The following is a 13,618-nucleotide window of genomic DNA, read 5'->3' on the forward strand; positions in this document are numbered from 1 at the left end:
GGGGGGGAGGAGAGGATAAAAACCACCACCACCACCAACAACAACAACAACAAAAAAACCCCAAACCCCATGGAATAAATAAAACAGGTGCTTTCATAGAATAAACGGTGGAGGCGACCGTACCCGCGCTGAAGCTCTGCGCACCGGTAGGAGGAGAAGGCGCAGTGTCACGCCGGGGCCGGTGCCTGGCAGCACCCACAGGCAGCCCCGCAACCCCAAAGCTGCCCGGGGGAAGCCTCTCTGGGAAATGAATACCTGCTTTGTTTGGACTTGGTCCGACTGGGAAAGCGCAGGACAAACTTTCTGCCTCATTTCAGCACCGCTGAAGCCTTTTGGGTCTGCAGAATGGAAACAGGTCTACAACTGAAACGTGATCACCCGGGAGTCAGGACGCCTCCTGCAAAAAAAAAGGCAGAGGTTCCAAGAGCTGGCGGAGCTGCTGATCTGACATTTTCCACGGACAAAAATATTTTTAACACCTACTGTTTTTAGAACAATGGATCGTACCAAGGGCAACTGTAAGAAATGAGTCTTGGCCAATGTCTTTTGATTTATAGCTTTAGCAGAAAAGCATTCCCAACATACTATGAACAAACTAATAATGTGCATTTATAATTCATTTTCATTCCTATTGTACAGCATGCTATGAAGTGTAGTGTCAACAGTAATAAAGTAATATCAGGATAAAGTCACCTCTTAAAAAAACCCCAAAATAATTGGTTTAAATCACAAAGGATATATTTTTTAATCTTTTTAGTTTCTGGGGTTTTTGGTAGCCTTTGCATATGAAAGTGCAGTCATGCATGAGTATTTTAATAAATGCCATATGTAACTGCTATGTATTCCTCATCTTTTAGCTTCATTTTCAGACATGTGATTTCCAATGTCACCCTTCTAATCAGAGAAAGGCAATTCAGCATCATGGCATTTGTGAACTGAAGAAGTGGTTTAAAGAGGGCAACTACAAGCAATCTTCCTTCTCCAACTTATGGAGCGTCTGAATTCATGGTTACAATGTAATAAGATGTACTCAGGCAAGAAAATCCTGAAACATGATTGCACACAGTTGCTTAAGATTGTAATTAAGGATTCTTCTTTCCTTTGTCCTCGTTCCCCCAATCCCTAATTCATCTTTCACAAGTTAATCAAAATAAGACTCTTTGCACTGATCCTTAGAGGACAGGGTTCAAGGACAGATTATCTTTTTTTCATCACTAAATATCACAAACACCTCTGCCTTATTTTCTTTCAAATTCATTCTGAGATGTAGCCAGTACTCAGAAACATTATCTTTTCCTACTTAATTCAGTAGCTATGACTTCAATGGTGAATATAGAACACTTTAAAAAGAGAAAAGAAAAAAAATCATTGTTTGGGAATGGGATGATACAAGAAAAAAGAATCTACAAGGGGTTACGAACTTCATAAACTTTACCTAACATCTTTAAACTTTTTATTTGCTCTTCAGGTTCAGAACAGGGACTAAGTAATTTTACTATCACTTAAAATCTTTATAAAGGAAGGATTATTTCTCATTAGTTTTGATTCTGATCCAGATATTACTAATGGAGAACTGGAATAGCCAATTATCACCCAATTAAAAAGCTTTCATGTGTAGACCTTAGCAGAGTATTTCATGATGTTCTTACTAACTTAACAGACCTCTCTCAAGGATGTGCTTTATGTTCCAAAAATCTATATGCTCTCAAGCAAAACCCTTCATTAAACTTTATGCCTGTGAATACATTTTAACTTATTTTTGCTGTGTTGAAAATAGGATAGATATTTTTGTCTGATTATTTTTCTAAACGTTTATGCTGTCATATCAAAATAATATGTATTAAACCCTTTGACTTTCATGGGAGCAAAGCAGCCCAGTGACTCCAAGCAAAAAGTGTGACTAAGCAGACCAATTTAATTTCATTGCACAGGCAGAATAAAACATAAAGAAGCAATTATTCTTCGTCACTTTTGGCAATCTACCATTTTTAGTAACATAAGCAAATGTATATTTTTTTAATACAATTTGTTCTTGACTGTCTTGGTGGTGGGCTTTTGCCAATGAGTCAGACCATTCCAATACACTGACTGGATCATTCTGGCTGAAATCCATACTTACAGTGCTGTTGCATTTCTTTCTAATATGTTTCATAATGCATTACAGAGGTACAGGTGTACCATTTCCAGAGGAAAGTCTATGGTTTATAAAAACAAACATTGGACCATGCTAGACTGTCTCTTAGGCAGCCCACTTAAAGACTGACTGGAGGCATCAAAAGGTGCATTGGTGCTGGCACCTTTCCCATCTTTTGACTGAAAGTGTCAAGGATGCCTCTTCACAGTACGAGTTGTGTTGCCGTTCTGTATAGTGGATCCATAGGCAGATTTAGGACCACAAATCCTGCTCTGAATCATGCTCTCAAAGGTTTCTTAGGCAATAAGAGCTTTGGTGGCTGCTGCTTAGGGAGGGTTTTGATCTGAGGCAGAAAACCTGAAAAGTTTTATAGCTGTCCTCAGTCCCCCAAGCCACTGACAGTCTCTCAACATTAACATTTCTACTTACAGGTACATACCTGTCTACCTACAGGTCTACATAATATACACTCTGAAAAAAGCGATGTCTGGTAACTGCTACTCAGATACTGGTAACTCATTTACTGTGTAGGCAGAAATAACTTCCATTATGCACTCAGCAACAGCTTGCAGAGTTCCTTCAGTATGAGGATGTATTACACTCAGAGGCAAAATGCTAACTTTTCGTTACTTTTCCTGAAAAAATATATGGACATTAGGCTTTCATGAGGCAAGTAGGAGAGCTTGCAGCTTAAGATCTTTTTTAAAGGAAAACACTTCTTATCACCACAAGCACATGGTTGCTCCGTACAAGTACTAATGCCTCTATAAATGACTCTTAGGTAAGGACTTCTGCTGTCCAGAGATATTATTTACAGGTGGCTATAATTATGTACCACATGGGAAATCACTGCCCATTGCTGTGGCTACACTAGCCTGGATTCAAATCTAGAACTGAGCATTGCTTGTCTTCAGTCTCCCTTTGTTCTTGTTTCTACCAGTAGCAGAAAGAAAAACAAAAGGTCTAATGAAAATGATACTCAATGCCTTTAACCAGATACTGAACACAGGAATGTCTCTGCCTTTCTGTGTCCTACAGTTATGACTTAATTTCCTGTTTAAACTGAGTTTTTGAGGCAATTACATTGTTGCCTATAATCCAGGATATTTTCCCACCCCGTGTGGAGCCACAGTAATTATGAGGACATACGTAATAGCTCCCAAAAATTTAGCAACCTATTCTTTAGAAGACATTTTGCAGATTATCCTCTAAAGATATGGCATCCCAAAAGACATAATAATGTCAACTAAATTGTAGCCAATAACAATAGCGATGATTCAATTGGTCAATATATTGGATGTCTTTATGTATCCACAATCACCCATTCCACTTAGGAAGGGTTACCTTATCAATTCAATATTACCATTATGGCTCTGCGCATTCCTCCCTGGTTGTCCTTTATCTTTGCTAGAGTTTCCATAACCTTTTAATGACATATTTTGCCCAAATATACTGGCAAATTTGGATAAATGGTATATTTGAAGAATGGTATTCTTCTTCAGAAGAAAATCTAGTTAATCTAAGGGAATGTAACTGTAAAAGTAATAAGAAGTTACTGTTGCCTAAGGTAACACATATGAACGCAGATAAAAATGGGGTTTTTGTTGCCAGGAAGAACAGAGAAAAGCAACAGAGGGAGTTTTAGGAAGGAACCTGTAGAGTTAAGAAATTGTAGATAGAAAACAGGCCCGTTTAATCATAAGGAGGCTGCAAAATTAAAAGAAAAAGATTCTGCCATTGAGGGTAATTTATTAGTCATACAGCAGTAAGAACAGCAGAAGGAGAAATCAATTGAAAAACAACTGCATGGAAAGAATTTTGAAAATCTCACAAGAAGACGGTGTCAAATGGCAGGTAGGCTGTCAGGAGACTGAGAAGAGAAACGGAGAATTTCATTATGGCCACATAGGAATGGCTATTTGTACAAGCAAGGATAGATGGCTTAAAAAAGCCCTAAGACCAGAATGTAGGCTGTGTGGCCAGGCTCCAGATGCTATTCATCATATTATAAGTGGATGTACCAAGCTGGCCAGCACTGAGATAGAATACGGCAGGACAAAGCTGGCAGTGTTGTGCACTGAGCGCTCTGCAAGAAGTATGGGTTACGAATGGGAGGGGGAGGAAAAAAAATCAGAAGCAGCCAAAGAAAGGTGCTGAGAATAAAAGCATTAAAATTATTTTTAAATATTAGAATTAAAAAAAAAAGAGCTAGGAATAAGAGCTAGGAAATGAGATATTATAAGACAACTAAAAGGAAGGAAGAATGCTTTAAAAAGACTTTTTTTCTGTTTCATTAGATGAGTTAATTCAAACAAAAATGTTAGGAAAGGCACAGTCAGGGCAGGAGCAGAAGAAAATCCAGTTTCTGAGAAGTGCAAACAAACTGCCAACTACTTGTGTATCCTTGGACCTGCACTAACATTGCAATGACACTAAGTTAAACAGTAGCTCTGTAACAGACCTCACATAGCTACTTTTATGAGCATCTCTAAAATACTGATGAACACAGTAGTTCAAACTGTAAATAAATAAATCCACAAATACTTAGGTCTCAGATTAATGCTTCATGCCAGCAAGATCCTGCTGGTGGAGAAGAAGCATCACCATTTTTATAATCAGCACTCCTCTCCTTTCTGATGTATGCAGAAAAAAAATTAGGTTAGATAAGTTTCTGGTGGATATTAAGCTCAGTTCTGCAGGGCATTCACACTGTGGCACGACTAAGGCCAATTTTTCAGAGGAATTGCAATCTAGACTGAAAACATTTGTCTGATCCTATGAAAAGTTATACATAGGAAGTCCAATTGACTTCAGGAAGTTTTACGTGCTTCAGGGGGCTGCTGCTGTGTAGCAGTTGTCTGAAAATCGGCAGCTAAGTTACTGTTGAAAAATGCCAATACATACACAAATAAACCAGAAGCTGCCCATACACAACAGGATGTATCACTTCAGGTCAGAGTCTATACTCTGCATCAACTATACAAAATTAATGCGAATAACTCCTCCACTGACCTCTAAACCCAAACCAGTTTTCAGTGTTCCAGTATAGCTTGTCAATATAAGCTTGAATACTTGCATGAACAAAGACAGAGATTACAGCTGTGATTTTAGAAGACTTTTCTGAATAATTGGCCCAAATTATGTATGCTCATAGCCTTCCCTGTGTGAACACATTAGCTAAGTAAGCAAATTTCATTTATTGGTTTTTCCCCACACCACAACAATAATTGGACAATATCTCTCTCTCTTTTTCAAAAAAAAAAACCCAAACGAAAAAAAAAACAAGCCCCCCCCCCCCCCAAAAAAAAAAAAAACCAAACCCAAACCCAAAACATGAAACATTTACAAAATGTACAATCTGAGCATTATAAGCACAAGAAACGCTACAAGCAAGGACCGTGCTGGTGACCCTTGTTTTTCACCTTCAGGCAATAAAACATTTCATGTCTGAATGTTAACCTAAATGCTAAGCTCATACACGTGAATATTTATGAAGAAAATTCTGATATGGCATGTAAGCAGTTGTACAGGAAGCAGATGAAAATATCTTCTAAGTGAGCTAGAGAAAAATGTGACTATCTTCATCATCTTGAACTGCCCACTCTCACAATTACTTGATGTGAGTGCCGAAGGAGACATAATTTGATATGTCAATTTTCCACCCAGCTAATGTATCCATCCATTTTTTTTATTCCTTAGGAATGACAACTCAGATATTACTTTTATACTTAAAATGTTAAAAACATTATAAATCCCTTAATCCTATCCAGCTTCTACTTGTTCTTGGGATAGATTCTGTATTGATTAAAATCAGTGAAAAACATATTTTGATTCAATGAGAGAAGAATAAGTTTTATGAAAGATCTAAGTCATGGTTGGTTAGAAAATTAGCTCAGGATATGGAGCACAGCACTTTGTCCCACTCCCACAGAAGGTGGTAGAAATCTTTGCCCATTGCTATGTAGATGCAGGTCCCAAGGCATTACACCAACGGTTGTGCTGCAAGAATAAAAACAGAGGTTTATGATTCTTATTTCCTCCTACTTCTACCCATGCCTGTGTATGTAAGGGAAGAAAAAAGGTCTGTGGGCAGGTGAAAGAAAATAGCAGTTCTCTGGAACCTGCTTCCTCCCACACTTAGCAGGTTAATGGTGTAGTGCCCTAGCATCAGAAGTAAGAGCCATTCAATCCTCTTCACTCTTTTAGTGTATTTCCTCCAGTCAGGCCTTTGGACACATCAGGCAGTGGTCATGAGGATGCGGTGCCCAACCATTCAGCAACGCTGACTTTAGTGTTACCAGTCCTACATGCCTTAGTTTTTCAACAGAAGTACTGCTTTTGTTTTTCTTTGAGTCACTGAAGTTTGTCATATGTATTTCTGTTGTGAACTTTCTTAGACAAGGGGTTTTTTAGGTCACTTCTGGGACATAGACAGAGCACAAGCACCCTGATCTCAGTGTGAAGTACCATCATACAAATAAATATTAATAATTTACTACACACATAAGTCAGCTACTTTAAGTCATCTCATGTCACAGAGCTTTTGCTGATCCATACATATTCATGTTGCTTTGAACTTAATGACCATGGCCTGATCAACCAAAATTCAGTAGAACTGGAGGCACAAGATTTTTTCTTGAGGATTCTAGCTCTACCTTTGTTGTCTAAAATTTGTACTTATATAAAGCTCTATTGCTAATCTATGTAATTTAATAACTCTACTAGACTTCCTTAGAGTAGCTTTTATTTAATTTATTGTGATTACCTTCAAAATAGTAGAAGGCTGATAAGAATGGCTTCATGTATGGGATGCAATATACATCCTCAGTCTCAAGGCCAGCAAAAGAATAGGTGCCATTTGAGCAGCAGATGCCTGCAGGAGGATAATATACCCACCAGTTACTCAGCTGCTTCATCTGTCATTTTTATGAAGGCATGTCATGGTTGGACAGAGCAAAATTGCCTGTGAAAAGCTATGTGAGGAAAAAAGGGAGAGAGAAACAGGTAACTGCCTCTTCCTAAGTGCTGGATGAAATTAATGTTTATGGCAGGGGGGAGAGCACACAGGAAAACAAACATAACAAATAACTTTACAAAATATATCTTCATGCAATATCAGTCATTGCAATAGTGCTAAAATGCGGCAGTTGCTCCATGGCTATTACTAGTTGTTTTAAAGGATAAATTAATGTGGAAATTAGAAAGTAACAGATGTGAAACAATCTTAAGCGTAAATTCCTTCACACTTCTTATTAAGAGTGGTTAAGATTTTGGTTGTCAAACACCCTTTGGTTCAGAGAATGAAAGCAAACAATGGAAAATTTAACTGTTCTTTAGTGCTGTAAGACCACTGAGCTCTGTAATTTGCTGAAGATTTGTTTTCTGACACTTTCACCAGAAAAGGGAAGGGGGGTGGGGGAAAGGTGTTTCTCCAAAAGCATTCTGACCCATAAAAAGACCCAACTGTGTGTGTTGGGAAACATGTCCAAATGCTTCTCTATTTAAGGCTTTTTTCTCTTTCACTAAAATGTCAGTACCTCTTTGAATAGATATTGTCCTTGGCCAAGACCCTAGTGAAAGGCAACAGATGTTGCTAAGATTGTACCCAGGCTATCCTCTGTGCTGTTTCATTTCTGAAAGGGAAAAAGAGAGAAAGAAAGAAGAAAACTTGCTTTAAATCACTGGACCATTTTGCACTTCAGCAACTCTGTTTGCACATGCTCGACTGGCCTTGTAGAAAAGGCTGAGCCTTTTGCATTCAGCCTGAGGTCAGTCCTAATGCTCTGTTTAGTGGTCCACACTCCTTTCACATGGAGCAGCTGCCTCTGATTGCTAGAACAAATTGAGGTGATTCAGGCCACCAGCAGGGCCACGATACAAGTGCTTTTCACCAGAAAGGGAGGGAAAGCCTTAGAACAGGACCAACTGGGGCTGCCCACAATAAACCGTAGGATTAGATTTGATACACTCAATATTAAGACATGCTCTTGCTGAAATGTAGGCCATAGTGACATAAACTACAAAACAGTTGGAATGAAAGAAGAGAGGAGAAAATGTTGTTCAAACATTTATTAAGTTACACCTCATTATTTAATTGGGGACATTTAAAATAGTAACACTGACAGTTTAGGCTTGGGAACATCTTGCCTTTTAACCTTTGGCAGAATATTCTTGATGTAAGTGTGATTCAAGATCAGTTGTGTCCCCCTCATCCAATATTGTTTGAAACATTGTCTGCAAGTTCTCTACATTATTTCTGAGATCAGTTTACAGAGAGGAATAATCACCATCACCATTTCCTACCATATTATCAACCTGTTTCAGTGTGTGTAAGCTACTACATCACTGTTATCCAAGGGGAAAAAAAAGGAAATTAAAAGAAAAAAAAAAAAAAAAAAAAGAGATTAAGATTATTTACCTCTTTTTAAATTCTTTCTAATCTACTAAATGAGATAAGAGCACACAGCAGGCATTAGCAGGGAAAGATGAAGGCATAACCCTCCCCCTTTCCTTGGTGCAGCCAAGCTCCTGCAATTACTTGGTTCAGTCCCAGATAGCAGATCACAGTATTTTCTGCTGTGTGAAGGATCAGACCAATAGCTCTGAGTCTGAGGCCAAACAAAACAATACAGTACTGCATTAAGCCACAACACCAAACACTTACCACTTCAAAAGGAAGCACTCTTTGATGCCTCTGAAAGGAAAGCAAAATCTCTACGGTTTTATAGGTAATTTTGCTAGACTGGTCGAAAAATGGATGTTTATGTTAATTCATAAAACCATGGATTTAAAATCAGGGGAAATTAGGAATTACAGCATTTACTCTGGCTCTGCAGTGAGATGGGGTGGTTGGGCATAACATATGGCCCTTGAAATACAGTTATCTGTGAGGTAGCTTAGCAAGCTGGAGAAGAAAGGAAAAAGACTTTAGTATTTACTCCGTTAACAGGTATAGAAAGAGAAGCTAAGAGAAAAGATATGTAAAAACCTGCCTGTTGACTCAGAAACATTGAGGCATAGGAAAGAAAGTGTTCAACTGGTATGCTAGTGTCTCTGATACATGACTTCAGAAAAAAAAAATCTTTTAATTCTTGAATTACAGACACAAAACTAAGGTACCTCTCAATCTTTCTTTACCAGTATTTCATTCTATTGTTTGCTACTGTTTTCACACAGAAAATAGAAAAAAAATATGCTCTATGTTCAACTACGAGTTTTAAAAAAAAACGGGAGAGTTTGTATCTTCAACAGAAAATTCACTTTTTTTTTCTTCATAGAAACAATAAATAAATTAATATGTGTATCATGAAATCTCCTTCATAGTGCTTCTTAAAGCTTTCATTTCTTTAAGGCACTGGATAAACTAAGTGTATGAGTTTTGAAGAGCTGCATCTGAAAACTCACTTGCATTTGTAAGATGTGTGGTTTTCAGCTAGGCAAGGGGTGGAAATGTGTTTTAGTGTCACTGGCAACAAAGCCAGCTGAGAGACACCTCTTCTCTTCCCTTCCTGCCCCCATGCTGCCAATCACTGTCCCATCAGTTTCCAATTTGTTTTATTTAACGTAGATTGCTTCTCTGATCAACTTTAGAGCGCAAGTCTTTATGTAATTATGCAGAACAAAAAATAGGGACAAGAGGGCAGAAGCAAGTAAATTAAACATACTTTAAGTTTCCTTCAAAAACCGTAAACATACTTCTTTGGGAAGCTCAGTATAAAAGTTATTTGAGTACATCTGTTGGTGTATTATCTGGTTTTTATCTCATTCTGTTAGTGAGGTTTATGTTCTTTTTGCTGGTCTTTTCCCAAGCCTCTGGCAAGTCATAGTTTCCCAAAGTGTAGCTATTGAATGAGAAAGGGGAAGGAATTGAACCTTACCAGGTTCTTCAATGGCAAGTTCTGGAGATGGAAATTGGGCCTTCTGGGATTAATCTGACAAGAAATATCAGAGTCATTTCAGCATGCTTCTGCCTATGCTTGCCAGATTTGTACAGCATGTAAGCAGGAACTGACAGTGTCAAACACTGCTGAGGAGACCACTAGAAAGGGTATGGGCATTTGCCAGTTGTCAGTCTGAGGTGTTACACACTTTAATAAGCTAGGCACCAGGGAACAGAAATGGTCTGAATTTGTGCTTTGAAGGAAGCAAGTTCCCATTTGGGCTTCTGCATGGTTTCTTCCTGCGCACAAAAAATAAAATAATATTGAGTGTGCAAAAGCTTTTACCTACTCTTTCTGGGTAGCAAATCCTGTCTAAAAAACTAATGTTAGTTCCCTTATTTTCATTTTGAGGGTACAAGTCTTAATATTTAGGTGTGCACAATTTTTTTGTTGATATCTAAAAAAAAGTCATTTATATATATACATATATATATATAAGTCCTCAGCAGAATGTAGCATAACCCCAAATGCTCAAGCCTTTAAAATTTAAGCAGATGATAGGTTACTAAAGAGAATAAATTTTAAACACCTCACAATTAGAGAGACTTCATGGATGGTTATTGCTATGCCATGTTTTAATAAAGGTACTATCCATATCACATTAATTCTATTCCAGGCACTTACAGCACTATTAGGAATAGGGAAGACCTGTACATGTCTAAGTCTGATCTGCTGTATGTGTATGGCTCCTAATTGATATCACTGACCAAGGGTCCATAAGAATCTCTGATGAGTACAACATGAAAAGGAAAAAAACTACAAAGCTTATTGTTACAGAGATTTTTACATTATTAAAGGGTTAGTACTACTTGGGTTGGTTAACAAAATACATAATAGAAGGAGGCAATATAACAGCTTTAGAATTTCAAGAGCCTTTTGAAAATTTTCTTCTTTTGAGGATATTAAGCAATGAGAGGGGATGATGCGAAGTCATGGTATGGATTAAAAACTAATTAGGAGACAGAAAACAGAATTGGAATGTATTCCAGCTCACAACCCAGAAGTGAGTGTCTTTACACAGAAGTGCCACAGCAAGCCTTATTTGCACCAAACTGCATTCATTGCTCTCCAGTATCCTTACAAATTAAAGGCAAACCAAATCAAAACACTATTCCAAATCTTTCTTATTTCCTTTTTCACTGGAACTAGGTAAACAGAGATGTTTTGATCTGAAGGGTACAGTGTGTTATAGTTTTTTCCTTGATCATTTACCTGGAAGAAAGAAGCTATAAGGAAATTACAACATTTGTATAGTCTTTCTTATTCTACCTGAAGCAAGCTGATGGAAACTGAAGGGGCTGTTCAGCTCTGAAGTAGTTTCTTTCCCTACAGAGGCCACAGTTTTCACTGGCTGTAGCTGGCATGCAGGATGATCATCTGCTTAATTTAGTGTTTACGTGAGGTGCCTACATTTGATAGGTTGGCAATCTCAGACAAATCAAGGACCTTCAAGAAGACTGCACAGCAATTCAAAGATTTAGCCCACTACTGATCCATGGGAACCCTTTGGGGCAAACTGTGCTCATTCCATCCATTTCTAGCTCTTCATGGGGCTCCCTTCAATAATTTGTTAACCAGAACCTCTGGCACCCATTTGAATATGGCCATGCTGAAGGGATGGGTGATCCTCGTAATGCTGTGTCGGCTGCAGAGCACACCCCCATGAGAACTCATTACCTCAGTTTAGTTCACAAGTCTCATTCTGTTGGGTTCTTGAGGCCACCAACTGCCGTTAGTCTAATGAAGTTAGGAGCTTAAGATAACTAACTTCTTGACAAAGTAAAAAGCCTGTTGCTGCACTGAAATCTACTGTCCTCCATCTTTTTAAATGGAATAGAGCCTGATAAGGGATGCAGTGAATATAGACTGAAATGTCAACAAATTAGGAACATAATCAAGGGTTTAGTATCAAGTTCAATCATATTTTCATAGGGAAGGGGCTTCACTCATTCTCACTTATGCAGTATCCTTTTAGTCTTCGGACAGTATAAAAATTTATCCAAATGAAACACAAATCAAAAAATTATGAAGGTTTTTAATCTTGGTTTAATTTTAAGCCCAGAATAAAGAAAATATTTATGAGTGAGAGGATTAGCATGTACGGAAAGTTACACTGCACTATAATCCCCAGATAGTGCAATAAAATATCAGAGAAGAAAAATCAGAACATGGATGCAAATTAGTTGACTGAAAATGATATGATGGATAATGGAGATGATGATGGTTTTAGGGAATGAAAAGCAGCTAAGGGTTGGAGTTTGTACACACGGTTATTCCTTGAGCACCTCTCACATGATTATGAGAGTTATGGCAGGCCACTGATTCACTCAATTGCCTCTGTGTAGAACTGCCAAAAACTTTTCTTCATTCGCTTTGTCATGGTTTAACCCTAGCCAGGAAGTAAGCACCACACAGCTGCTCACTCCCTCCCCCACCCTGGTGGGATGGGGAGAGAATCAGAAAAGCAAAAGTGAGAAAACCTGTGGGTTGAGATATGAAGTTTAATAACTGGGGGGAAAAAAAAAAGTAAAATAGAAGTAGTAGTAGCAGTGGTAATAGTAATTATATACAAAGCAAGTGATGCATGATGCAGCTGCTCAACACCCACTGACCAATGCCCAGCCTGTCCTTGAGCAGCAATTGCTGCCCCCCAGCCAACTCACCTCAGTTTATATACTGAGGATGAGGTCATATGGTATGGAATAGGCCTTTGGCCAGTTGGGGTCAGCTGTCCTGACTGTGCTCCCTCCAAACTTCTTGTGCACCTGGCAGAGCAGGGGAGCTGAAAAAGTCCTTGACTAGTCTAAGCACTACTTAGCAACAGCTGAAACATCAGTATGTTATCAACATTCTTATACTATACAGCAACCATAGTAGTGATGACATACAGTATTATATAGCAGTTAACATCATACCATTCAGTTTATTGGCTATTTTCACCCAAAATCAAATTCCCTTGAGGTAAACATTGGGCTTCCCAATCCTTTTGCGTCCCTCACTAAGGGCACCCAGGTCCTTGAACAAAAGCAGCCCCACAAATGGGTTTGCCTTTGCCCAAGTTGGGAGTAGCCCAGACCGTCTTCGCCAGCATATTTACGTGCACTACAGGGACTTTACCCCCTCTACAGTATATAAAAGTTTTGACTTGGCAGGGCCAGCTCAGTTGGCAGATCCCTTAGTGCTGACTAATCAGGTGGCTTTTGCTAAATGTATACCCCAATGCTTGAATGTCCCAGTACCCACTGCTCTCAGGGTAGTCTTTAACAGTCTATCATATTATTTGATTTTCCCAGAGGCTGGTGCATGATAGGGCATGTGATAGACCCACTCAATGCCGTGCTCTTTGGTCAATTTGTCTATGAGGTTCTTTCAGAAATGAGTCCTGTTGTCTGACTCAATTCTTTCTGGGGTGCCATGTCACCATAAGACTTGGTTTTCAAGGCCCAGAATAGTGTTCTGGGCGGTGGCATGGAGCACAGGATATGTTTCTAGCCATCAGGTGGTTGCTTCCACCCTTGTAAGCACTCAGCGCTTGCCTTGATGG

Source organism: Egretta garzetta, unplaced genomic scaffold (assembly GCF_000687185.1).
Source record: "Egretta garzetta isolate BGI_Z169 unplaced genomic scaffold, ASM68718v1 scaffold259, whole genome shotgun sequence".
Lineage (NCBI taxonomy): Eukaryota > Metazoa > Chordata > Aves > Pelecaniformes > Ardeidae > Egretta > Egretta garzetta.